Here is a 24,313-nt window from a genome sequence, read left to right on the forward strand (position 1 = left end):
ATTCTGGGAACCATAGCTCCACCCATTGTGGGAGAGGCTTCATATAAACAAATATCCACCATTTTATTAACTCGCATAGCTTTGAGGCCTGTTTTGTAGGCCCGTGGTGTCTTCCTCTCTCACACAGTTTTATTTCAAATCAAATTCGATATATCATTTCATTTTTCACAGTCGCTAACATAGTTTTAGACTCGGTTGAAAAAAAACGGGAAGAAAATCCGATGAAAGTTGCCCTTTATAGAACGAAATGAATTCTCAAAGGCCTGTAACTTCAAGTCCATTGCGATATATATTTTTTAAATCGCGGCATGGTCAGTCATACACCGCCCGAAATAACAGACGGGAAAATGCCGAGATATATATATATTTTGTTTAAATCGCGGCATGGTCAGTCATACACCGCCCGAAATAACAGACGGGAAAATGCCGAGATATATTAAAAATTCGTCCATTTGATGACAATCGTCACGATGAAATATTTAATTTATACGTCGTCACAATAATGTGGAGAGAGGAGCATAGCTTCGTTCACGTGTCGCCACATACGGGAAATTGCCGAGATATATATTTTTTAAATCGCGGCATGGTCAGTCATACACCGCCTGAAATAACAGACGGGAAAATGCCGAGATATATTAAAAATTCGTCCATTTGATGACAATCGTCACGATGAAATATTTAATTTATACGTCGTCACAATAATGTGGAGAGAGGAGCATAGCTTCGTTCACGTGTCGCCACACACGGGAAATTGCCGAGATATATTTTTTTTTAAATCGCGGCATGGTCAGTCATACACCGCCTGAAATAACAGACGGGAAAATGCCGAGATATATTAAAAATTCGTCGCCACACACGGGAAATTGCCGAGATATATTTTCACTTTGCACAAAAATAACATCAAGTAATCGAATCAATAGGAATGTCCTGTGCCTATAACATCGACGTTATAGGCACAGCTGCATCTAGGCATTGTGTAACATCGACGCGGCTTTTGTTTTAATTTAAACTTTTTGTACTTGTTTTTCTTTGATCCAATATGGCTGCCAGACCACATGAGCGATGACATCATAAATTTATATTCTCTAATATAATTGTTGCATAGATCATGCCCAATACATTTCAAACTGATCAGACTAAGCATTGTCCCTGTTGAATTATGACGTCATAATTATGGCACCAATGACGTCATCGTTAACAACACCTATTCCCCATATGGAGTTCTTTACAATGAGCCATGTTTCAATTTTTTCCATGAAGCGGTTTTGGAGATATAGAGGTGCAACATTTTTCGGTTTTTCAAGATGGCGCCTGTACCACATGACCTATGATGTCATCATTATCATAACAATATTCCACACGAGGAGGCGCTCCTATGGTGAAAATGTCATGTCCATCAGACCAACAGTTGCTGAGAATTTTTTTTACCATGATCGGATAAGTGTTGTACTTGTCGAATTATGACGTCATAACGAAGGCACCAATGACATGAACATGAACATATCTTATTCCCCAAGGGCAGTACTAGACAATGAGCCATGTTTCAATTTTTTCCATGTAGCGGTTTCGGAGATATAGAGGTGTAACGTTTTTCCAAGATGGCGTCCGTACCACGTGACCTATGACGTCATAATTATGAATAAAAAAATTCTACAGGCGGAGGCGCTTCTATGTTAAAATTTCGTGTCAATCGGACCAACGGTTGCCGAGAAAATGAATTTTAAAAATGCAGACACGTACGGCACACGGCACACGTACGTAACTGAATCCTTAACTTCGCTTTTTGCTTCGCGAGCGCAGGGTAACTAGAAAGAGCAATCAGAGATTGCAGATCCTCGCCAGGATGTGTTTGTGTGGTGTATTATGTGTTTTAGCTGCTGTGTTTGTGTGGTGTATCGACGATGTAGATTTATGTTCAATCCAAAAAGGCTGCCGAACCACGTGACCGATGACGTTGTCAATTTAATTATCCTGTACAATCTTGACTCAAGAAATTTCAAACTGATCGGATCAAGCATTCTACTTGTCTAATTATGACGTCATAATGAAGGCACCAAGGCCAAAAATATTGACACCCTTGCACTTTTTTCAAACAATGCACCATTTCTTCCAGAAAATTGTTGAAATTACAAAATCTTATGGTATCCACATACGTATTTCTTTGGTTTGCAGTCGAAAAAAAACAAAAAAGCTGAAAAATTACGAAATCTTAACTTCTTCCACACAGAAATCCTAAAATGGACCGGACAACATTATTGGCACCTTAAAGAAGTTGTTATAAATAATTCGATTTAAAGCAAGTGATTCTACTTTTCTTTGGAATTGAACTCACTTGGGGTGAGATGCAGGTGCCTGCAATATAAAAATCACTCATTCAACCAGTTTGAATAGAGAAAAGGAGTCATTCTGCTGTTTTGTGTCACTGTGTGTACCGCAAGGAGCACAGAGGAAAGAAAGAAAACCAGAGAATTGTCTGAGGAGGTCAGACACAAGATTGTAGCCAAGCATGGACAATCTCTAGGCTACAAGTCCATCTCCTCTCCAGAGACCTTAATGTTCCTGTGTCCACCGTACGCAATGTTATCAGGAAGTTTAATGCCCATGGCACTGTAGCCAACCTTCCTGGATGTGGCCGCAAGAGAAAACTTAATCGAGGATTGTTCGAATGGTGGAGAAAGAAACCTAAATCAACAACCAAACAGATTCAAGCCCACCTTCAGACACAAGGTACGACAGTTTCAACTCGCACCATCCATCGCCAATTCAATGAAAGGGGGTTCTATGGTAGGAGACCCAGGAGGACCCCACTGCTAAGAAAGCCCAACTGGAGTTTGTCATAACACACCTGAATAAGCCAAAATCCTTCTGGGAGAATGTCCTATGGACAGATGAGACCAAATTATAGCTTTTTGGTAAAGCACATCATCTCTATGTTCACAGACAACAAAATGAAGCCTTCAAGGAAAAGAACACCTTCCCTACAGTCAAACATGGATGAGGTTCAGTGATGTTTTGGGGTTGCTGTGCTGCCTCTGGCACTGTGTGCCTTGAATGTGTGCATGGCATCATGAAATCAGGAGATTACCAAGGCATTTTGGAGCACAATGTTCAACCCAGTGTCAGAAAGCTGAGTCTCCGTCGAAGGTTATGGGTCGTGCAGGAGGACAATGACCCCATACACACTTCAAAAGCACCCATAAATGATTCAAGACAAAACGCTGGACTGTTCTGAAGTGGCCAGCAATGAGTCCAGATCGAAATCCCATTGAACACCTGTGGGGAGATCTGAAAACAGCAGTTGGGAGAAGGCACCTTTCAAATCTGGGAGAACTGGAGCAGTTTGCACAAAAAGAGTGGACCAAACTGCCAGTAGAGAGGTATAGGAAGCTCATTCATGGCTATAGGAAGCGCTTGACTGCAGTTATATCGTCTAAAGGCTTTGCTGCCATATATTAAGTCAAGGGCGTCAATAATTTTGTCAATTCCATTTCTTTTTATTTTCTGATTTAAAAAGATATATTAACTTCTGAATCCAAAACAAAGGTTATGTAATATTAACAGTGAAATAAAGAATTGTGGAGACCAAATACTTTTGTCAATTTCAACTTATTTTTGGAGAAATTTGTGAGTCATTTGAAAAAAGTACAAGGGTGCCAATATTTTTGGCCACGACTGTATGTTGTTCCCCATGGGGAGTACTTGACAATGAGCCATGTTTCAATTTTTTCCATTGAGCGCTTTCGGAGATGGAGGTGCAACGTTTTTAGGTTTTTCCAAGATGGCGCCTATACCACGTGATCTATGACGTCATCGTTATTAAAATTTCTACAGGAGGAGCCGCTCATATGGTGAAAATGTACTGTCAATCGGACCAACGGTTGCAGAGAAAAGCATACTCACATTCTATGCGGAATGAACAAACAGACAGACCAACAAACGGACCCAAATGCAATATCCTCTCCTCTAGCGAGGGAAACCAGAACGGCACTCGGTAGAGGGCATACCTTCGCCAGGCTGAACAGTTTACGTTTTGTATCCCACTGATAGGGCGGATATGTATTTGGACCTTAATCAAAATCTAATCGGCTTGTTATTCACACCTAACGAACTCATCCACAAAAGGCCAACTCCCGCTTGCGGGGAAAAATGGCCTCTAAAGGTGGTTTTTTTACACACCCAACCTGTCCACCAAATTTTGTCTGAATCCGTCGACGACCTCTTGCGATATCCAGCTCACAGACCATCAAACAGGGGTGAAAACCTAACCGCTGTCCACCTTCAGTGGCAGAGCTAACTGGAGAGCATCTGAAAGTGCAAATCGTTGGTCGTTGGTCGTTGGTCCCATTGCCAGTCCATGTCCGCTTTGTACTCCAACTATACTTGACAAAAAGAAAAAAAGATATTCTCCATATTCTCGTAAAGTTTCTTCTCCCTTTCTTCTTCTTCTTATCTTTCATCTCATAATCTACTCCATATTTGTTTAAAGTTTGATGACAAAAGCTCAAATGGTAAAAAAAAGTTATTCCCTGGAAAACCCTTCCATCTACTTTCTCAACAATCCTCTTGAAGAAGTTCTGTCACTCAAGCTTTTGGGTCTCACAATCTGCCATGATCTTTCCTAGGATCCAGTTAGATCCTGTTAGTCACCGACTGGGCATCTTCCATAATGCAGTCTTTCCTTGGCACTACTGAGCTACTCACCACATACAAAGCTTTCATATGCAGATTGATGGAGCACTGCTCTCCCCTCTTGGCTGGTGCACCTGCCTCACACCTAATTCAGCTCCACGCTGTTGAAACCAAAGCTTTCAGGATCATTGGAATCTCCCGCGATGAAGCTGATACTGAGAGCCTTTCACTCGCTCACCGCAGGCAGGTTGGTGGTCTTTCTGTCTTCTACCGACTTTTCTCCGGCCTTGCAGCCCCTTCTCTATCTGCGCTATGTCCAACCTATCATTTTTGCAGGACAAACAACGTCTGCAAGCAACCACCTTCTGGTGAAACGTCCTGCCTCTGGAAAAAACAACCTCACTGTCTTCAATCGCACTCCTACCTCCAGGTCTTCAAAACAGCTATTCACCACCATCTCTTATCTTCCCCTATTCAAAACCATGATCTTTTCTACCCCCGTCCCCCATTAATCCATCCCAAACCCACCTCTTCAAATTCCCTGTTTTCTTTCCTGAAGGTTCCTGTAGTGTCCATCTTCTTTATCCTATGTACCCCGCCCCAATCCTCTCCCTTCAACAGATCTCCCAATGTCCCGGTTCCCTACAGTTGTTGTGCTTCCCTCTCTTGCCTCCTCTTATTCTTCCAATCCCTTAGCTCTCATATGAGCCTCAACCCGACTGTTGTGCTTCCCTCTCTCGCCTCCTCTTATTCTTCCAATCCCTTAGCTCTCATATGAGCCTCAACTTAGTATACAAAAAAATTAAAACGACCATATCACACAGCGCAGTATGGCTGGGCTAATATGGGATACAGTCACGTGAAAAAGTAAGGACACCCCATGTAAAGTTTTGACTTTTTCAACATATTTCAACATACAGATATTTGATCTTCATTTCAACAATATTGATAGATAAAGGTGATATAATACAACAAATATCATGAAACATTTACATTTTGTAGTCCATTGTATAATTTAAATAAACATAAATGCAAATTTCGCATGTGGAAAAAGTAAGTACACCCCCACATTTATCACTACTTCAAATACCTAAAATTAGAATCTGGTGCACCAGCTCGGGTGCAAATGATTAGAACATCGTTCGAGAGGATCTTGGAGGAACCTGTCTTATTTAAACCTCAGACATTTAGTTTGGTTTGCTCTTTGTTGTTGAAGTGTGCGGCGTCACCATGCCTAGATCAAAAGAGCTCTCTGAGGCCTTCATAAAGAAGGTTATAGATGCCTACGAGTCTGGGAAGGGATTAAAAAAGATATCCAAACAATTTGAAATCAATCATTCGACTGTACGGAAGATCATCTACAAGTGGAGAAGATTCCAAACAACTGCCAACTTGTTCAGGCCAGGCCACCCCAGCAAGTTCAGTCCGAGAGCAGACTGCAAGAAGCTGAACGAAGTCTCGAAGGACCCCAGAATGTCATCACGCGACCTACAGGTAGCTCTTGCCACTTTTGATGTCAAAGTGCACGAGTCTAACATTAGAAAGAGGCTGCACAAATTTGATCTACATGGGAGGTGTGCCAGGAGAAAACCTTTGCTGTCCAGAAAGAACATTAGGGCAAGACTCAAGTTTGCCAATGAACACCTCGGCAAAGACCAGCACTTCTGGAACAATGTGCTCTGGACAGATGAGTCAAAGGTAGAGCTATTTGGCCACAGTACCAGAAGACATGTTTGGCGAAAACCAAAGACAGCATTTGACCACAAGAACCTGATACCAACTGTAAATCATGGTGGTGGAAATATTATGGTTTGGGGCAGCTTTGCTGCATCAGGGCCTGGGCAGCTCACCATCATAGAATCCACTATGAATTCTTCATTGTACCAGAGGGTGCTTGAGGATAATGTGAGGCCATCTGTCGGAAAGTTGAAGCTCAACCGAAGGTGGACCTTGCAACATGACAATGACCCTAAACATACCAGTAAATCCACCAAGGAATGGCTGAAAAGAATGAAATGGAGGGTTCTGGAATGGCCAAGTCAAAGCCCGGATCTAAATCCCATCGAGGTGTTGTGGGGGGATTTGAAACGAGCTGTGCATGCAAGAAACCCCTCAAACATCGCACAGCTGAAAGAATTCTGCATGGAGGAGTGGGCAAAAATTTCTCCCAGTCGATGTCAGAGACTGGTAGACAGTTATAAGAAACGCCTACTTGAGGTTGTTTCTGCCAAAGGGGGCAATACCACCTATTAGAGCCAAGGGTGTACTTACTTTTTCCACATGCGAAATTTGTATTTGTTTGTTTAAATTATAAAATGGACTACAAAATGTAAATGTTTCATGATACTTGTTATATTATATCACCTTTATCTATCAATATTGTTGAAATGAAGATCAAATAGCTGTATGTGGAAATATGTTGAAAAAGTCAAAACTTTACATGGGGTGTACTTACTTTTTCACGTGACTGTATATAACCCTTTTGTTATACAAAGTTATAGTCACTATGACTTTGCCCTTTGACCCAATTATTAATTACTCTCCTTTGTATTCTCATCATAAAGATTTGTTTAAAATTTGATGATAAAAGCTGAAATGGTAAAAAGGTTATGGCCTGGACACACATGCACAAACACACACACATACCCACTCACACACACTCATATTCTCACACACACACACACACACACACACACACACACACACACACACACACACACACACACACACACACACACTCACACACACACACACACACACACACACAATTACAATTACAAAACCCCATGTCCTGCTGCATTAGAAACGGGCTAATTATAATTTCTTTGTCACCCTGTTCAAGCTTTGATGTCATTATGAACTCATTCTAAAGTGTCAACACGAGGTTTGTAACACTTCAGTCCAATAAAAAACAGCAGTAGTTATAACGACAACAACGACAACAACGACAACAATAAATCATAAATAAATTGCTTAAATAGGATCTTTTAGAATTGAGGTCATCCTCATTTTGAGCCTTCTTTGTTCTAAATATATTGGTGTTGTGATTGTGAAATGTTGCTTTAAAACAAAAAGAAGAAGGGATATTGTTTTAACAATATGGGTGACAGATGATAATTGTGGATAAGTTGAGGCAGCTAATCTGTGAATGCCGCCGCATTCTCAGCATTAAAAAGCAAGACCCAGCTTTATAGAAAACCCTGCCAAGTGATAAATAAGATAAATTCCTATTCTTTGTTAATGGATGTTTTAAGCAATGTGTGCTCGGAGAATGACGTCTCTGGTGTGGGCCCGTGGGAACATGTAACATGAATTTGCTGCGCTTATGTCGATTACAATTAATTTAACCATTATTTTGTCCCTTGAGATGTCTCCATCGTTGCCAATTCAGCTGATGGACTGTTGGCCTTTATATACCTCTTCTGAGGCTCGTAAAAGGGCTACTCAGTCATTTCGTTTGGAGTAGAACACTTCATGCACTTTGCACAACTCATGCGAAGGATTTTTGATGAGGAAAAATAAGCCTAGTTGGAAATTCTGTTGATAAATAAATTGCGTGCGAGAAAAAAAATGTTGTCACGTGGAAATATGAGGTGCTCTGTCGTGCAGGTATAAAATAAAAATTAGCACAATGTTATGATTGTAATGTCTCCAGGGTATTGAACATTGTATTTGTGCCTCACCTATGTATCATGTCTGTGACGTCACTTTGTATTGTCGATGAAGCCTTGAGGTAGGAGCACTGTCTGAGGCTGGTGGTGTTAACTTTTCGAAATCCATGGAACCACTCTGCAAGACCACAACACGACCGTTAGGTTGTATCTCAGATTTGATCAGAGATTGGATGGTGCACCCCTCTCCTCACACCGCCTCTTACAAACTAGAGCTTTGTGACACATGAAGATGATGATGCAAGGGCATTCGGAAGCAACGGTTAAACCAACATAGTTTGACATTTGAACCTAGGGTCACATGACCATAAAACAACCGGTCAGACCATAACAACCCAGGTCAAAAATCCCATAGAAAACCAATAGGCCAAATCCCATAGGAAATTGGACCAGTAGGATCTACTGGTTTTAATAAGGAAAGTGAAATCCTGGACCAGTAGAAAATACCAATTAAAAAACAGGTCAATGGGACCAGTAAGGGACCAATAGAAGACTGATATATAAATGAACAGGATTGTAAATAATCAATTGATATATGTGGGAAAATTATACACCAAGACTGGGAATTGAACCCAGGTCCTCTGGTGAACCATACCAGTGGTTTGCCATCTGAGACGACTTGGGTTTGATTCCTGGAATTGGACCAGTAGAAGACCAGTTCCAGATATGTAACCAGTTAATCGAATGCCAAGAATGTCCTGCCATTTTGTAAATACCTTGTACAACATCAGCACTGCAACTTGTATTCACATATACAACAAAGACTCCACAAGGAAACCCTGTTTTAGGAACATGGCTATAACTCAATTCTATATGGAACTGTGTGCTTTGCATTTGTTCATAACAAAATATAATTAAAGTATTTTGGTTGGTCTATGTTTTTGAAGTTTGAAGCATGGAAGAAGTTTCGGGAACTGAGTGGCGTGCTGATGAGGATGGGAGTGTCGTTGAAGCTGAAGGGAAAGGTGTATGCTGCATGTGTGAGAAGTGTTATGATTTATGGGAGCGAGACATGGGTAATGAACGTAGAGCAGCAACGAAGGCTGGAAAGGGTGGAAATGCGAATGGTTTGGTGGATGTGCGGAGTATCGTTGAGAGAGAGGAAGACAAATGATGAATTGCGAAAGATGATGGGAATAGAGCCTGTGATTGATGCTGTGAAGAGGAACAGGTTGAGATGGTTTGGTCATGTGTTGAGGAAGGATGAAAGTGACTGGTTGAGAAGAGTGATGGAAATGAATGGAGAAGGAAGTAGCGGACGGGGAAGACCGAGAAAGACTTGGCTAAAGATGGTGGAAGAAGAAATGCGGGCAAGGGGGTTAACAAGGAGAGATGCAGAAAATAGGGCAAAATGGAGAAGATTGTCATGGGGACCGCAAGGCTAACCCCCGCTCTAGCAGGGAAAATGGCCTTAAAATGCATGTTGTTGTTGTTTGGTTGGTCTATGTTTTTCAGACCAGTTAACCCTGGTACGAGTACCAGTTCACTGGTAATTCCCTGCTTGTCGTTAAAGGCGGCAAAAAGGGTTGGCGTCAGGAAGGGCATCCGGCCGTAAAACATTACTTCAAAAAGGGGACCGAAAAACAACAACTACCACGGTTCCCGAAAAAGGCCAACCCCCGCTTGCGGGGAAAAATGGCCTCTAAAGGTGGTTTTTTTTTTGGTTTTTTTTTAACCCGAATTGTTTATGCAGGGCCAGTTGAACTTAAAACGTTCCTATTGGTTTCTATGGGTTTTCAGACCAGTTGCCTCTAATGGTTTCAACCGGATCTGGTTCGGTTTCTACTGGTTGCTGTAGAAACCAAAAGAAACCGTGATTTATAATAGAGACCCATAGAAATGTCCTACTGGTATCTATTGGTTTATATGGGATTTTCGACCTGGGAAAGAGCACCAAAAGGTCTTTCTAAGTTGTAGGTCTAAGAATACCCAATGACGTCTCTCAAAATTGAAAACCCAATTACTGATTGATTGATTTATTGATCAATGCAAAACCTAGCAGGTTGCTATGTCCTTCGGAAATGTACAAAATAATGCGTCTTGTCATCGAGCATTGGATTCATCGACATTTAAATGGAGCAATAAAACCTTATCTTCACTATATTGGTGTTGTCCACTGCAGCGGAAAAGTAGCATGGATGGGGACACAGGGCGGCCTCCACGTATTGATTTGGCTGCTGTCTGTGTCGTGTGTCATGCGGGAGAAACTTTAACGTCATTGATCTTTCTGTTCTTACAAAGCATTGTTTGCGTGTTCAGTGAAAGTAAACTGGTGTACGACATCAGATTCCCCACATTGCTGCATGGGCACTACTTTATCTCTGGGTGATGGTAATTTGCTGCTGTTGTAATTGTGATTAATTTATACGATCCACATTAATCACACTGTATCGCAAAAGATAAATCCAGAAGAAACTCTCATGCACCGCCTTTGCGACGTGTTCTCGGAGCGCTCTGGCGATACGAAGCTATTTTCTGCCATTTACTGATAACATTATTTCTTGGCTGAGGTTATTTTATTTTACTTTTTAAACAGCACACATCAGAAAAGCTGATGGCTTTTCATCTTGATCTCTGGGCTGGAATGAAAAGGCTTGAGCGATCATATTTGATGGGACAACGTGACATTTGATAGCATCTTAAGGCACCGTCATATTATTACAAATTATTTCACTTTCAGAATGAAAGGAGATTGGATGAAGTCTTTTGAAATCTAAAGATTACTTTTGGGAATTGCTATAGACTATTTAACTCTGAATTGGTGGTTCGGCTCCTTTTCTGGAGTAATTTATAGGAAAGGCACTAGAACTGGTGGATATAGGAGTGACTGTTAATACCATTCATTTGCCACGGACACAAAGCAAGGCCTACCACTTGGGCATGCGGTATTGTTGCTCGCTGGAAACAGACAGGTCTGCAATACTGGGTGAAGTAGGAATGACAGCAACCCGCGATATGAGCCACATAATGATGACGGGTCAGACGGGGATCCACTGAAAAGCAGAAGCGCACCGGTGTTGAATGAACAGCAGTTTGACAGAGGTCAGAAGGTTTGTGTGGAGCAGCAGGTGCAATATGGTGTGTTATTTTTGGTACGCTTTCCCAAGCACTGCCGGCAATCACATGCCACAGCCAAAAGCTCTTGTCTGCTTTCTACAGGAACTCCAACAGGCAAGCTTTTCAAAAGGAATTTGCTCGTTCACGCGACTTAAAGCAGGATACCATTATTTGAGTGGTCGGCATTTCTTATTGCTGTGGTTCAGTTCATCCTTAAGCTATGTGCAGCTTTCCATGCTATTGTTTCCCTTCCTTTATCTTTCAAGGACTTCACAGTCCTGGGTTGCTGTGGGGGTTGAAGGGGGAGAGGGGGAGAGAGGGAGAGAGAGGGAGAGAGAGGGAGAGAGAGGGGAGAGAGAGAGGGAGAGAGAGGGAGGAGAGAGAGAGAGAGAGAGAGGAGGGAGAGAGAGAGGAGAGAGAGAGAGTAGAGAGAGAGAGAGGGAGGGTGGGGGAGAGCGAGGGAGAGGGAGGGAGGAGAGAGAGAGAGAGGAGGGAGTGAGAGAGAGGAGAGAGAGAGAGAGAGAGAGAGAGAGAGAGGAGAGAGAGAGAAGAGAGAGAGAGACAGACAGACAGACAGAGAGAGACAGAGACAAGAGGGGGAAGTTGTCATGTGAAGTCTGTTTTTGTTTAAACATTGTTTTATATATCAGCGCGTTTGTGTGATTTCCTTCAGTGGTTCTTCAGTAGGAGAATGAATGAATGAATGAATGATCGTTTTAAGGCCATTTTTCCCCGCTACAGCGGGGGTTAGCCTTGCGGGCCCCATGACAATCATGGTTCCCTGTTTGAGGCAATGTTTTTATGGCCGGATACCCTTCCTGACGCCAACCCTTGGTCATGCTCTTACGATGCGCAGGGATACAGTGTGCCTATTCTGAATCGGGGTACACACCCCGATTTCTTCAGTAGGAGGATGTGTTTAAATGTAATGTTCTCACTTTTAAGCTGGTTCGGTTCCAGGTTTGAACCCTTTGATGGGAAACAGCCAGAAGGCTTTATCGTATTTAAAATCTATGGCTTTCTCACAGAGAATGTGTTAAGTTATTTGTGTATTTTTAGAGAACATGTGGTGCTTTGTTTGGAATTACAGGCCTTCAAATTTGTGTTATTGCCACATAGACCCGAACAACATGAGTGAAATGGAACTCCCAGCTGGCACAACTGAGTTGGACCAATGCTGGTTTGGGTTATAGCATAGTTGAGGATGGGGTCGTATGCACATTTTCAACATTAGCTTATGGATTTAAAAAGACTGTTGGTCTTCTGGTTACTGATGATGTCCAGAAAACATCGCATGTTATTGACATTGATCATCAAATCGACGTTTTTCCAACAGAATGGCCACTGTTATGCCATTGGGCAAGTGTATCTGTGCCAGCTGGGATGTCGGCTAATTAGTAGGATGTAAAATGCAATGCAGCTATGCAGTTCTTTTGTAAAATAAATGCGCAACTTGAAAATAAACAAAGTTAAGTGGCAAATATACTCAAATGGAAATAAATAAATTGTGTAAAATACACAATTTTCTGTCTGTCTGTCTGTCTGTCTGCAATACATTTGGTCGTTACTTATCGAATCAGAACCAAATTTGACAGGGGGACTGAGGGTCACATGACGGAAGTTGTAGCGATTTATCTCCCCCCAACTCCCTCCTGAAGGGGAATTTGCACCTTAGATGAACTCCGTGTTGAGGTGTATATCCATGTTAAGATAGCTTATCGTGGAGATTTTCCAAAGCCGATCGTCTAAACTAAATGAACCTTGTAACAAGTGTTCAAAGTCACCCCACTTTACGGAATATGAAATACCGAGTATGACGAGCTTTTATATTCATTGATATCTTCACTTTCCATTCGATATTACAAATGCCTAATTTCTGTAAAATTCACCATGAATTTGCAAGTGGTTTCTGTTTTGGCAATTATTCCTTGCCTCTGTGGGTCCATTATTCCAGTCTCTGAAAATCACGTGCTTTTTGTAGTGAATCACGTGCTCACAAAGACAAGACGTAGATGCCACCACATATTTAGATTTAATTTGATTTACCGCACTCTTTGCAGAGAGTCAGTGCCGCCATAGCAGCCTATTGGCAAGGGTTGTACTGGGTGGTTTGCCATTTCCTTCTCAGCATTGTTTGTCCATGCTCTATCCTCTTCAAAATTTTTTTACGATGAAGGCTCCAGTCACAGACTACTATAAAGTCCACATCAAGACCAGGCCCGAAATAAAAAAGCTGTATAGATAGAATAGTGAAGAAAGTGAGGATCGTCGAAGTTTTTGACAAAAAAATAATAATCTGCTTTTTGAAAAGAGGAAGGTCAAAAGTGTTTGGAAAGACAAGAGAAGGTAAAGATTTCCAGAGTTTGTCAGTGAAAGTTAAGAAACAAACATCATAATGGCCCAACCTTGAATTGCCAATGGCCACACAATAATCATGTGATGTAGTGGCTTGTCAAGTATGTTGTGGTCTCACTAATGGGAGTCGAGTATTTTCTCGGGAGCAGATACCGAATAAATATCTGTAGAAAAGAGAAAGAGAGCCAACTTTGCAGGGTAATTCGAGCGTGTCGAGTTTTGAGGTCAGATTGGGAGAGTTGTCAAGTCAGATTACTTTGGATTCAGTTCTGTCCAGTAAGTATGTGGAGCTAGAATCTCCCCAGATGTGAGAGCAGTAATCTGTACAAGGATGAATCAATCCTTTATATAGTTGAAGCAACTGTTGAGAGGAGAAGAATCTTCGACATCTGAACAGGACTCCCAGGTTATTTGAGGCAGACTTAGCTATTTGTGTAATTTATGGATTCCAGGATAAATTTGATGTTTGGGTAATACCTAGTAGATTTATTGTATCACATGTTGTAATTGTGGAGTTTTCAAAGGGAGATTGGAGAGTTGAGAGGAGTTTTAGAGAGAGAGAGATGGGAAGAAATTGAGTTTTAGAAGCATTAAACTTAACCTGATTACATTTGCCCCAATGGGAAATCTTGTTCAAATTCCGATTTAAAGAGGTGGTTGTGATAAAACGAGATGTAGATAGAGTGAGGGAAGATGGGGCAGATGGGAAAAACATGGAGAATGTAATGTCGAGTCATCAGCATATGAGTGCATTTGGTTATTTGTAGAAGAAAGAAGGTCATTGATAAAAAGAAGGAAGAGTGTTGAAGACAGGACAGAACCCTGAGGGACACCATTATTTATAGGGACCATCAACAATTATCGCAGATAAAGCTCGATTATGAGAGAGCAGAGTGAAGAAGGAAAGCCGAAAGAGGTAAGTTTGGATCTCAGACCCCGATGCCCAACTCTGTGAAACACTTTTGAGATATCAAGGCCTACACAAAGGATTCCCCAAAGTCTCTCAGAGAAGAGGCCCAGACATTTGTAATGTAAGAAAGGACATCACCGGTAGATCTTGCCTTGCGAAATCCATATTGATGGTCAGATAGAAGACTGACATTCAAGATGCTTGAGGAAATTTGAAATGAGAAGACATTCAAAGACTTTCGAAACAGAAGAAGTCAGAGCAATAGGACGGTAGTTGGAAGTGTTTGAACGATCACCCTTCTTTAAAATAAGCTGTACGAAGGCATGTTTCCAGGAAAGAGGAAAGGTTGGGTTTTTCAACAAAAGCGAAACAAACGACCAAGCACCGGTGCAAGTTCTGAATCACATTCCTTCAAGACACAAGGAGGAATGCCATCTTGTCCATATGCCTTGCATGCGTCCAGAGAGAGAAGTACTTTTTTGACTGCATGGGAAGAGATTATAGGGAGGGGCATATGATTGGTAAGGGGTGTATCAGAGGGAGAAGGAATGTTAGAGTCATCCAGTGTGGAGTAGAGGAGAAAAGAGAACCAAAAAGGAGTTGCTTTATCAGTCGGAGAGACAGCGATAGTATCATCAGAACGGAAAAGCGAAGGAAAAGTAGAGCGACAGAGGTTGTTGGAGATACTTTTCCTGAAGGACCAGAAAGATCTATGAGTGGAAGAAGATGAGAGGTTATCACTTTTCTTGTGGATAAAGGAATGCTTTGCTTCACGAATAGCATGTTTGCAATGACATCTGTCATATATGAAAGCTGAATGTGAGTCAGAGGATGAAGAGTTTTTCCATGTTGGATATGCCGCATCCCTTGCACGAATGGCCGCAAAGCAGGAATTATTGCATCAATAATTGGTAGGAGAGATAGCCTTGAAGGAGAAGGGGATATAAGACTCTGTTCCTGCAACGATAACTTCAGCTGCGATAACTTTTCCGTTCTGATGATTCAGCAACGATAAGTTCAGCAGAGATAGAGGCATCGCTCCAGAAGAGGCAGTGATCTTCCCAAGCTAAGTCAGAAAATTGGTTTTGTAAGAATATAAATGCATGTAGTATGTAAGCATATATTCAGTATGTATACATACAGTCGTGGCCAAACATATTGGCACCCTTGCACTTTTATCAAATAATGCGCCATTTCTTCCAGAAAATTGTTGAAATTTTAAAATATTTTGGTATCCACAGATGTATTTCTTTGGTTTGCAGTGGAACAAAACAGCTTATTTGCGTAGCTAAATCCTAGCTTATTCCACACAGAAATCCTAAAATGACCCACACAATATTATTGGCACCTTTTAGAAGTTGTTAGAAATAATTAGATTTCAAACAGGTGATTTTCCTTTACTTTGGAATTGAACTCACCTGTGGTGAGTTGCAGATGCCTGCAATATAAAAATCACTCATTCAACCAGTTTGAATGGAGAAAAGGAGTCATTCTGCTGTTTTGTGTCACTGTGTGTACCGCAATGAGCACGGAGAAAAGAAAGAAAACCAGAGAATAGTCTGAGGAGGTCAGACACAAGCTTGTAGCCAAGCATGGACAATCTCAAGGCTACAAGTCAATCTCCAGAGATCTTGATGTTCCTGTGTCCACCGTATGCAATGTTATGAGGACGTTTAAGGCCCATGGCACTGTAGCCAACCTCCCTGGACATGGCCGCAAGAGAAATCTTGATCGAAGATTGCAGCGAAGGATTGTCCGTATGGTGGAGAAAGCACCGCGATCAACTGCCAAACAGATTCAAGCTGACCTTCAGAAACAAGGTACGACAGTTTCAACTCGAACCATCCATCGCCAACTCAACTAGATGGTATTCATAGAATACTTACCCTGCACAGTTAACTTGCTGCGAGCCAACTCTTCTGTTTTTGAACATTTTAAAATCTTTGATCCAATATGGCTGCCAGACCACATGAGCGATGACATCATAAATTTATATTCTCTAATATAATTGTTGCATAGATCACGCTCAATACATTGCAAACTGATCAGACTAAGCGTTGTCCCTGTCGAATTTTGACGTCATAATTATGGCACCAATAACGTCGTCATTAACAACACCTATTCCCCATATGGAGTTCTTTACAATGAGCCATGTTTCAATTTTTTCCATGTAGCGGTTTTGGAGCTAGAGATGCAACATTTTTCGGTTTTTCCAAGATGGCACCTGTACCACATGACCTATGACATCATGATCATTAAAATATTCTGGAGGTGCTCCTATGGTGAAAATTCCGTGTCAATCCGACCAACGGTTGCTGAGAAAATGAATTTTTAAAATGCAGACATGTACGGCACACGGCACAAGTACGTATGTACACAACTGTGCAGGGTAAGGCCCAAATGAAAAGGCAAAATATCAGAAATTGAAGGCTTTTTTTATTTTAAACGAGTTATATAAACATCCGTTAAATCATATCACACGCAAATCATCAAAATCTAAACAGTACTTGTAGAATTTCAATAAAAGCCACATCACTGTTCATATCGGTAAATATTATTCCATCGTGTTTGGAAAAACTGGAATATTGGAAAATTTGAAAAAAATTTGGAAAAACTATAGCCTATTTTACTCCAGGGTGTCCCAGGATTACCCACCCAAAATTTCGTTGCGATCGGTGCAGCCGTTTTTGCGGTACCTGGGAACAGACAGACATTTGGTGAAATATAGTAAGATTTAATTTGTGATTGGAGTTATGCTGTTTGGAATGAAAATAGAGATATTTAGTTGAAGTGAATGACGAAATGCCATGACGGTTTCTACTTTCTAAGCGTGACATTCGCGGATCGCCATATGCAGATTCACCATTGACTGGGTATAGAACCATTCAAACGGGTACGTTTTTCGTGGAAGTCCTTCAAGAACCTGCTGTCCATGCTTGATGTTCCACTACAGGTGGCACAGGAATGTGGAACTTATTGGTTCCATGGTTTACCATTCATCATTTTTTTTACCTAAGTCTTTGACGAACCTGCTGTCCATGTCTGACGTGCGACTGAAGGTGCCACAGTAATGTGGAATTTATTGGTTTCATGCTTTAGCATTCACCGTTTCTGCATTGTCCGTTTGTTTATGCCCCCAACCTCGCTGGCATGTGTGTATGTATGTATATATGTATGTATGTATATATATATGTATGTATGTATGGATGTATATATGTATGTATGTATATATGTATGTATGTATATATGTATATATGTATGTATGTATGTATGTATATATGTATGTATGTATGTATGTATGTATGTATGTATATATGTATGTATGTATGTGTATATATGTATGTATGTATGTATGTATGTATGTATGTATGGATGGATGTATATATGTATGTATGTATATATGTATGTATGTATATATGTATATATGTATGTATGTATGTATGGATGTATATATGTATGTATGTATATATGTATATATGTATGTATGTATGTATGTATCTATATTATAATAGCCGTAGATGATTCTGTCTGTCTGTCTGTCTATCTGTTGGGTGTCTGTCCGGGGTGTGGCTTACTCGGTTTGCAGAGTAGCTCCACCCATAGCTCCACCCATTCTGGGAGAGCCTTCATATAATTATAAACAAATATCCACCATTTTATTAACTCGCGTAGCTTTGAGGCCTGTTTTGTAGGCCCGTGGTATCTTGCTCTCTCCCAGTTTTATTTCAAATCAAATTCGATATATCATTTCATTTTTCACAGTCGCTAACATAGTTTTAGACTCGGTTGAAAAAAAACGGGAAGAAAATCCGATGAAAGTTGCCCTTTATAGAACGAAATGATTTCTCAAAGGCCTGTAACATAAAGCCCATTCATTGAGTCTCCCTCACGGCTTTATCTCGACTAATTCACCATCACAGTCGCTGGGATGGTTCAAGTCTCAGTTTCAGCTAAAGGAGTAAAGTTGAGAAAATCGGCGACATGTATTCCGACAGCCGTTTTGAATGTGTCGACTGTTAGCTGTTACGTCGGCACGGGGAAGGAGGGGAAGGAGAGAGGAGAGAACGTTCCCAGGACTTCATTATTTAAATTATCACTTAGTAAAAATACAGCGACTGAATACTGAAGTTCGGGATCCAATCAAAGTGTAATTATATTTTTCCATATCCCTGGGGTGTACATACAGAGTTTGTTTTAAGCGAGTCAACTCTTTTCCAACCATGGAATTAAACAATACAGTACTTCAAAAATTTACATAATAATGTAAACTAACTATGGAATACAATATTTATTAATAACGTTTGGTTTTAATCTATTTTTACTTTGTAAAGCGAAAAGTTATCGATACATTAAAGTTTAAAAATGAAGAAGAGTCATGGGCTCCATAGGCCGACGATCGGCTTCTGTATGCTCTGTATGTCTGGATGATTGGATGTGCATTTTAAGACTCAATCAACACGTCTTCGATCATGAATTACTTTCAGAACAACTCGAGCAAAGGAAACGAGGTAATGCCTGTTTCGTTCGGGGCGATTATACACCACCCAAAGAAAATGCGTTTCACAGCTGCAGGAACTACAATCGTGAAATCTTAATTTATTTATTTTTAAATCGTGAAATCTTTAATTTAATTTAATTGAAAAAAAATTGTTTTCACATGAGTTTCCGTGTGTGTGTGTCACCCACTCCAGTGTGTGTGTGTGAGAGTGAGGAGCGATTGGAGAGGAGAGTGAGGAGCGATTGGAGAGGAGAGTGAGGAGCGATTGGAGAGGAGAGTGAGGAGCGATTGGAGAGGAGAGTGAGGAGCGATTGGAGGGGAGTGTGAGGGATTGGAGAGGAGTGTGAGGGATTGGAGAGGAGTGTGAGGGATTGGAGAGGAGTGTGAGGAAGTATTGGAGAGGAGTGTGAGGAAGTATTGGAGAGGAGTGTGAGGAAGTATTGGAGAGGAGTGTGAGGACGTATTGGAGAGGAGGTATTGGAGATGAGGGTGAGGAGGTATTGGAGAGGAGTGTGAGGAGGTATTGGAGAGCAGTGTGAGGAGGTGTTGGAGAGCAGTGTGAGGAGGTGTTGGAGGGGAGTGTGAGGAGGAGTGGGATTGGAGAGGGGTGAGGGTGGAGAGAGGAGAGTGTCAGGTGGAGAGGAGTGAGGGGTCACATATTATGTGAAATATATAAATTGTGTTAATTACACCATTTCTGGATCTGATGAATTGCCAGTAACCATTTTGTAAAATTTAATGTGCAGCATCTAAATCAAGATGTAAAAATGTAACACACGTTCATGCCCGTGGGATTCCCACGGGTGACCCCACGAGACTGCAGCAAGAAAAAGAACGAGACGGGAGAACGAGACCCTCGACGAACGTGATCACAGACTCGCACAGGATGCTGCTGCAACGACGATGAGGAGGGTTGGAGAGGAGCAAGGGGTTGGAGAGGAGTTAGGGGTTGGAGAGTGAGGAGCTATGGGTTGGAGAGTGAGGAGTTAGGGGTTGGGAGTGAGGAGCTAGGGGTTGGAGAGTCAGGGGCTAGGCGTTGGAGAGGAGCGAGAAATTGGAGACGAGTGAGGGGTTGGAGAGTGAGGAGCGAGGGGTTGGAGAGCGAGGAGTTGGAGAGGGAGGAGCTAGGGGTTGGAGAGTGAGGGGCTTGGGGTTGGAGAGCGAGAAATTGGAGAGGAGCAAGGGGTTGGAGAGTGAGGCGCGAGGGGTTGGAGAGTGAGGAGTTGGAGAGTGAGGAGCGAGGGGTTGGAGAGTGAGGAGCGAGGGGTTGGAGAGTGAGGAGTTGGAGAGTGAGGAGCGAGGGGTTGGAGAGTGAGGAGTGAGGTGTTGGAGAGTGAGGAGCGAGGGGTTGGAGAGCGAGGGACGAGGAGTTGGAGAGCGAGGGGTTGGAGAGCGAGGAGCAAGGGGTTGGAGAGCGAGGAGCAAGGGGTTGGAGAGCGAGAAGCGAGGGGTTGGAGAGCGAGGATCGAGGGGTTGGAGAACGAGGAGCTAGGGGTTGGAGAGCAATGAGCTAGGGGTTGGAGAGCGAGGATCTAGGGGTTGGAGAGCGAGGAGCTAGGTGTTGGAGAGTGAGGAGCGATGGGTTGGAGAGTAAGGAGCGAGGGGTTGGAGAGTGAGGAGGAAGGAGTTGGAGAGTGAGGGCCGATTGGAGCGGAGAGTGAGGACCGATTGGAGCGGAGAGTGAGGGCCGATTGGAGCGGAGAGTGAGGGCCGATTGGAGCGGAGAGTGAGGAGCGATTGGAGAGGAGAGTGGGGAGCGTTTGGAGAGGAGAGTGAGGAGGGATTGGAGGGGAGTGTGAGGAATTGGAGAGGAGTGTGAGGGATTAGAGAGGAGTGTGAGGAAGTATTGGAGAGGAGTGTGAGGAGGTATTGGAGGGGAGTGTGAGGAGGTATTGGAGGGGAGTGTGAGGAGGAGTGGGATTGCAGAGGCGTGAGGGTGGAGAGAGGAGAGTGTCAGGTGGAGAGGAGTGAGGGGGCACATATTATGTGAAATATATAAATTGTGTTCATTACACCATTTCTGGATCTGATGAATTGCCAGTAACCATTTTGTAAAATTTAATGTGCAGCATCTAAATCAAGATGTCCAAATATCACACACATCCATGCCCGTGGGATTCCCACGGGTGACCCCACTAGTATATGTATATTGCTGATATCGGAACCGACAAGTGGAACGAGCCGATATCGGCTATCTTTCGGTAATCTGTACCGGCAGATTACAATCAGTGTAGCGTTCCGATGACCGAGTAAAGCTGTACTGTACTCTATACAACCCCCAAACCTTGAGAAGCTTTCATGCTTGTTTAGAGCAAATTCCAATAAACAAATTGAAGAAAACAACGTTTGCTTTAGAAACAGCTGCGAGTGCAAAGAAAAACCTGACGGCTCATACTGTAGTGTATCATGCGATGGCTCTTCCTGACTTCCTGGCAGAGTACGTCTTGACGTCATACATTGCAGACGTGCATCAAAGTGTCCGTTAAATTAATTATTTTCGCATTTCAAAGGTGGACTCACAGTATTCTGGCTCCCTGAGCAAAATGGGGCACATTTTACATGCAGTTTGTGAAATTACTGCTTCATCCGTTAGACCATATGCTGTGACGTGGTCTCCCGCAATATCACGTGATCCTAAGGCGCATGGTGTTCCCAAAACACGTAACCAAACACGTGGAGCTCTATTTATTCCTCCGTAATAACAATTACTTCGTTGTTAATCTCTTCCTCTTATCCTCGTTATTTGCCGTTGCGCTCATTGTTTCTCTCATCAACTCCATTCGTGATTTCGATGATCGATGTATTTAATTAATTAATAATTGTTCGGGACGGAATCCATTTGTAACCTGGGGATTCGCTGTTCCTGCATTTTCATATTTCGTGTTAAACTTGATTTTCACAAGATTAGACAAATAGGAAACGCCTCATTTTATATCCATCAATAACTTATCGAATGAGCACACTACACCTATCCTTCCAACTTTCTTTCTTTCTTTCTCTGTTCCCCTCTTTTTCTCATTATCTTTCTTCCTTTCTTCCTTCCTTTCTCTTCCTTCCTTTCTTCTCCCTTCCTTTCTTTCTTCCTTCCTTTCTTCTCCCTTCCTTTCTTCCTTTCTTCCTTCCTTCCTTTCTTCTCCCTTCCTTTCTTCCTTTCTTCCTTTCTTCCTTTCTTCCTTCCTTTCTTCCTTCCTTCCTTCCTTTATTCTCCCTTCCTTTCTCCCTTCCTTTCACCCTTCCTTCCTTTCTTCCTTTCTTCCTTCCTTTCTTCTCCCTTCCTTCCTTCCTTTCTTCCTTCCTTTCTTCTCCCTTCCTTTCTTCCTTTCTTCCTTTCTTCCTCCCATTCTTCCTTCCTTCCATGTGAATGTTTCTTCATCAGAATGAACATTACCGCACAAAGTACCTCATTGTTCATTAATAACAGAATGCTGTTCTGTTCGATGAACCAATCGATTTGAAAAGGGATTCAAAATGTATCGATTCACAGTCACTGAATAACGTCAATACGTCCATCCGGGCATGGTACCGATCAAGCACGATAAACACTTAATGTGCGAAATGACGTCATTATTTAATTATTTTATAATCGGCAGATTTTTCTTTTCAAATCGGTTATGGTCAAATTTCCTAATCGGCACAGCACGTGTGTGTGTGTGTGTGTGTGTGTGTGTGTGTGTGTGTGTGTGTGTGTGCGTGTGTGTGTGTGTGTGTGTGTGTGTGTGTGTGTGTTTTCATTTGCCATATACTGTATGTATAAATACATTGATGTGAAGTGAATAAAAATAGTCAATGATCAGAAATATAAATTCTGAGTTATTGGAACTTGAATGTTGTTTCCCTCTCATGGGCTTCACTCAGAAATTCTCGCAAATGAAGAGGTCATTTGGGCTGTTTGTAAGGCCAAATTTAACGTCTTCTTTTTCTGAATGTCCTTGCACATATTCATCTTAATAAAGTGATTATATTTCATTTCAGAACATTTGACATTTAGATCTATGGCTAAACAAATATTCATTGTGATTCCACTCAAGTCGATTAATCATAAAACACCTTTTCACGTTTTCTCTTTCAGCTTTACAAGTATATATGCTGATCGTGCTGCCCTGCCAAATGATGGGATGCTGAAAGGTGTCTCGGCTTTCTTGGTAGGTCCATTTTGAACTACGTACAACTGTCCATTTTGGTTTTCCCAATAATATTGCTCAATGTTGATGACATGATGGATTCACCAAAGTATATGTTTTGATGGGAATGTGGCAGATTCAATGAGAAACCCATTAATATATACTTTTCCACATATTCCTCATTGTGGGCTATGTGTGTATTTAGCCACACGGTGTGCGGTAATATATTCCTTGCAGTGGGTATGGGTTGGCAAGGTGGTGAAAACGATTTCAGTTAACTGTGCTGTGCATGTCTCACTATTGCAAATCTACTTGAACTACATGGCAGAATTGCTCGAGTGATCAACTTAAAGAACGATGTTACTAATCTCATCTATGTGGACTGTTGTTGGGGGAATCACTGATGCTGCAGAGTAAGCAGGAGTCTGGAATTTGGAAGGAGGCCAAGGTATTTGCACACAGTGATCTAGTGTTTGCAAAGGTTACCATGCATTTTTGCTCATCCACATTTGGAGTCAAGCGCACAGGACAGCTGGTGTAAAGTTCCATCTGAAAAATGGCATGCTCTTTGTAAATTATAAATGATCAAATACTGCTCTTTCTGGATGAATCCTAATTCTTCGCTTGTGTGGTTTTTCCACCTTGTCTTCTTGGAATGAATCATCCATGTTTTCGATCAATACAACAATAAATGTTGGATGTTAATTTGAATTCAATTGCAATGGCAAAAAGTTTTTATTTTTAGCAACAAGAAACGTATCACACCAAAGAAAAATCTCTTCCTGAATTCAGTTAACATAAACACCAGGCTTTTGTTGGAATATACTATGGTCGAAGTCTTGATTGAATGGCCAATTTGATAGTCCCACCGAAACACTTGGTTCATGATAGTGGGATCCTCGGTGGAAACGCCCACACAGTGTCTTGATTAGTTGCCATCTGATGTCTTTGGAATTAATTTAAATGCTCAATCATATCTGTGACCTACTTGTGATATATGTGTACACACACACACACACACACACACACACACACACACACACACACACACACACACACACACACACACACA

At 41.9% G+C, this 24,313-nt stretch overlaps 1 protein-coding gene across 10 annotated transcripts in view; it reads left to right on the forward strand.

Moving 5' to 3' along the window:
- LOC137428864 (xylosyl- and glucuronyltransferase LARGE1) overlaps window positions 1-24,313 on the forward strand; it is a 659,931-nt gene that overhangs the window by 199,131 nt on the left and 436,487 nt on the right. For all 10 annotated transcript variants that reach the window (XM_068118724.2, XM_078777441.1, XM_078777429.1 and 7 more), the window contains one exon: window positions 23,190-23,262. The gene's annotated coding sequence lies outside the window, so the exon portion shown is untranslated. The remainder of the gene's footprint in view (window positions 1-23,189; window positions 23,263-24,313) is intronic.

The sequence above is a fragment of the Myxine glutinosa genome, chromosome 1, assembly GCF_964187855.1.
Source record: "Myxine glutinosa chromosome 1, kmMyxGlut1.1, whole genome shotgun sequence".
In the NCBI taxonomy this organism is placed as follows: domain Eukaryota; kingdom Metazoa; phylum Chordata; class Myxini; order Myxiniformes; family Myxinidae; genus Myxine; species Myxine glutinosa.